Source organism: Sitophilus oryzae, unplaced genomic scaffold, assembly GCF_002938485.1.
Source record: "Sitophilus oryzae breed Bouriz unplaced genomic scaffold, Soryzae_2.0 scaffold_845_pilon_pilon, whole genome shotgun sequence".
Taxonomy (NCBI): domain Eukaryota; kingdom Metazoa; phylum Arthropoda; class Insecta; order Coleoptera; family Curculionidae; genus Sitophilus; species Sitophilus oryzae.
In genome coordinates this window covers 478,922-482,795 of record NW_022147467.1, presented here as the reverse complement: position 1 = coordinate 482,795, position 3,874 = coordinate 478,922, and the positions used below count along the sequence as shown (strand labels likewise).

The 3,874-nt window shown below is 30.6% G+C and overlaps 1 non-coding gene across 1 annotated transcript; it reads left to right on the top strand.

The window, feature by feature from the left end:
- Positions 1-310: 310 nt before the first annotated feature.
- Trnay-gua lies at positions 311-402 on the top strand. Its single transcript is given in 2 exon segments — positions 311-347; positions 367-402. It is a non-coding gene; the product is annotated as a tRNA-Tyr (tRNA).
- Positions 403-3,874: the final 3,472 nt, after the last annotated feature.

Sequence of the window (3,874 nt, the reverse complement as noted above, 5' to 3'; positions counted from 1 at the left end):
TTCTAATTACGCAACTTTTATCCCATTTAACAGTGTTCGTATCTCTCGTAGTTTCTGAGATGTCAATGTTGAGCATCGCGAAATTGTCACCACCCTGTATACATGAAAACAATACATTTATTTTGATTATAAACTTTACGAATAATGAATCAAGAAATGAGTCCTTCTTATCCAATGTGTTTAAAATGTCGAAATAAAAACGACTGTTTTATCTAAGCAGTAAAAATTAATGACGGAACGTTACCACTTAACTAAAAATTCGCGATTTGAAAGTGAAAGTTTGAGTAAACAAACGCAATAATATGTATCACCTTCGATAGCTCAGTTGGTAGAGCGGTGGACTGTAGTGGAATTGCATTTGTGGACATCCATAGGTCGCTGGTTCAAATCCGGCTCGAAGGAAATTTTTATGACTTTTTTGAGAAAAGTTTGTAGTGACATTTTTGTATAAAGTTTTCCTGTACATTTACAAAACTTTTTAGATCTGCTAGTTCATCTGAAATTTTCTTTTTTGGCGTTTACTAAGGGCACGCAACAATGCCACTTCGTATATGACCTACATATTAACTGTTTAAACAATGTTTAATCAAAATTTTTCGTTCATCGGCTGAAATAGCAACAAAATGGAAAAAAAAGTTTAAAAAATACGTTCTTTAGAGAAAAAAATACGAAAATTGGATTTTAAACTCCTTAAATAATTAAAATTTAATAACAAACAATATTATGATAAAAAAAAAAGGTAATCGTTTGCTATTTCTTGATGTTTTAGTGTCAAAGTTTCAAAATAAACTAATTTTAGATGTTTACAGAAAACCCACAAATACAGATAAATAGTTAAATTTCACATCTAATCACAGTATAAGTGTAAAAAAAGGTGTTATAAAAAGTTTATATGATAGGGCAAAAATAATATGTTCAGACGACATTTCACTAAACAGAGATATAAACCACATAAAAAATACATTAATAAAAAACGACTATCCACCATATTTTATTGACAAAACGTTAAACGAAATGCAAACCCCGAATCATCGACACAATGATAACAATACACAATATATACAACTTACAATTCCATACATCGAGTCGTTTCGGAAAAAATAAGGATAGGAAAACAATATAACATACGAACATCTTTCAAAACACAAAATACACTTAGATCCATTTTATCACATACTAAACCAATGAATGAAACAGAACCAATGAAACAGAACAACAAACAAAAAATGTAATATACAAAATAACATGTAAATGCCACAAATTTTACATTGGTGAAACATCTAGACCCTTAAATGTTCGAATTAAAGAACATAAAGGTTATTTAAGAAAGGGAGATTTTCACAAATCTAAGATTTGTCAGCTTTCATGAGACACAAGGCACAGAATAAATTTTAATAAAGCCAAAATTGTAATGAAAGAAGCGATAGCCTCTAAAAGAAAAATAAAAGAGGCTTTTTAATACAATCTAATAAAAATAAATGTATTGCTTATGCATCTGTAGATGTTAGAAATGTATGGCAATCGCTTCTTTGATTTTAAAGAACACAACATACGTAAAAATTTAAAATAATCGTACAGAAAGTTTGGGGCTTTTTGGTTTTACCTTATTAAGTAATGAGGAAGATGCATATATTTTATTTTTCGCCAAAAACTGTTCAATTTATTAGAATAAATATGTGTAAATGCAAAAAAAAACTTTTTTCTTGAAAGCAGTACCACAATTTTATAAAACGGGCCATTAAAATACTATGGACAACGCAAACGACGCCTCGCGAATTGAAACGATATTCTATTGGTCTGACGTCACCCGCCGTTCTCGTCGACGCGCGATGGCCAGCAGCAGCCAGACGTGTTCCGTTTATGTACGTATTTAGGTGGCGTACTAAGACATTTTTGTTGCTTTTAGCCTTGATTGAAGGAACTTTTTATGCTTTTTTGTGCAGTTATTATTTGTATGTGTTGTGTGTTCTGCGAATTTTTTAAGTAATGGCAGATTCCGGGTTTGTAAAAGCACAATCAGATAACTTGCCAAAAGTCGATGCTTTTATGTTGGCTGCTTTTATAAATACAAATTCCCAATTTATTGGTGCTGAATTACGAGGAAAAAAACAGAGAGGTATGTAATATTTATTCTTTGTAGTACTGAGGCATATTTAAGTATAAGTAGGTACCTATACTGTTACGAACTTTTATATAGTTATAAATATTAATGTTATAAACTTATTTTTCAGATCAGGCAGGCAGACGTATGGAGATAATGATGTAGGTTATGTAGAAGTGAAAAGAGACAAAAATATTTGTTTAGTACGTGGAAAAGTAACTCCAGAGCATAGCGTGAAAAAGAAAGTTTTTTTATATATTGACACCCCCTTACCTTTGTTATTTTTAAAGATTGTTTTTTTAAGAAATTATAGGAAATAAATTGTTTATCAGTAATGAAAATATTATACAAGGTGTCCCATAAGCAAACGCCAAAATTAAGTTACTTTTTTAAGTGAAACACCCTCTATATTTTTGGATTCTTCGGAAATTTCTAGATATTTTAGATATATTTCATGTATAATATCATATACCTATCTTCAAATGTTTACGAAATATTGACAGTTGAAAAGCGAAAAATACCTACAATTTTCTGGACCACCTTTTTTGAGACACCCTGTATATCTAGAATTAATTTTAAAAGAGAGCATATGAAAAACCATGCAACTTTTTATTTAATGTTTTCTTCTAAAACTTGCAGTTAAGGCTGTATGTGGGTGTCAAAATATAATGAATAACCCTGTACATTCAAATTTCATATACCTATGTAAGACAATATACATAAATATATGAACTTACATCAAAATGATCTTCACAACAATAAATCGTAAAAATAGAGGATAATTTAACGTTTTTCTTTTCATCTCTTCTCATGGCCTTGGACCATTTTTTTCTGTTTTCGCTCATCCATTACTATTTATAAATATCACTAATTACTAATTATGTATTAATTAACCCAAATAACTAAAATTTTGACTCGGATTCAACAGCGTTTAAAAGCAAACTGTGTAAAATAAACACGCGTCTGGCTCCACTCAACCAGAAGAACGGCGGGTGACGTCACAGCGGCAAGACGCGGTAGAGAGCGTTTGCCCGGCCATTTAAATTAACAATATTTAATTATTTTATATTAGAGGCATTTCTTAACCGATATCAACGATTTTTTTTGTTCAATTTGTAATTATATGAACTATTTTTTAAAAGCATTATTTAAAAACATGCATTTTCCTCATTGCTAGCAGGTAGTAATTGTTAATTTTGAAGTTTAACTTGATATAATGTAATTTTAACAGAACGTCAACGGTTTTTGTAGACGTATCTGTTTTAAAAATCTAAAGTGTTGTCGAATAGTTGAATTTAAATTTTTTTTTTCTTTATTCTTTGTATTTTTTTGCTTCCGACGGCGGAAAGAGATAAACTTTCCGAAACGTTAAGCATTTTTTTGTTCGTTAGGCAAGTTTGTATATCTGTAAACCTAACTGCTGACAGTGCTGACAAGTAGTTTCCGTTTGGATTAACGCCAGCAGTGTTTACAAAAAATAACTATTTTATTTTGTAGATTTTCTTGCAGTGGCGAAATACCCATATTGGATTTTTTGGAGAAATATTATGAATATTTCTCTCTAAGTACTGAGATGTAAGTTTTGGTATTATTGCAATCAGCCAGAAATTTATTCATATCAGTAGAGCATTCATTATTAACATCTACGTATTCGACTGATACCTACTGTGTATCGATAGATAGGTACATTACGTCTTCTCTAGCTCTAGTTATTTCTCTGAAAGTTCAATTTAATTCTGTTTGTATTCCGCTTACCGTGAAGCCGTAGGCTCG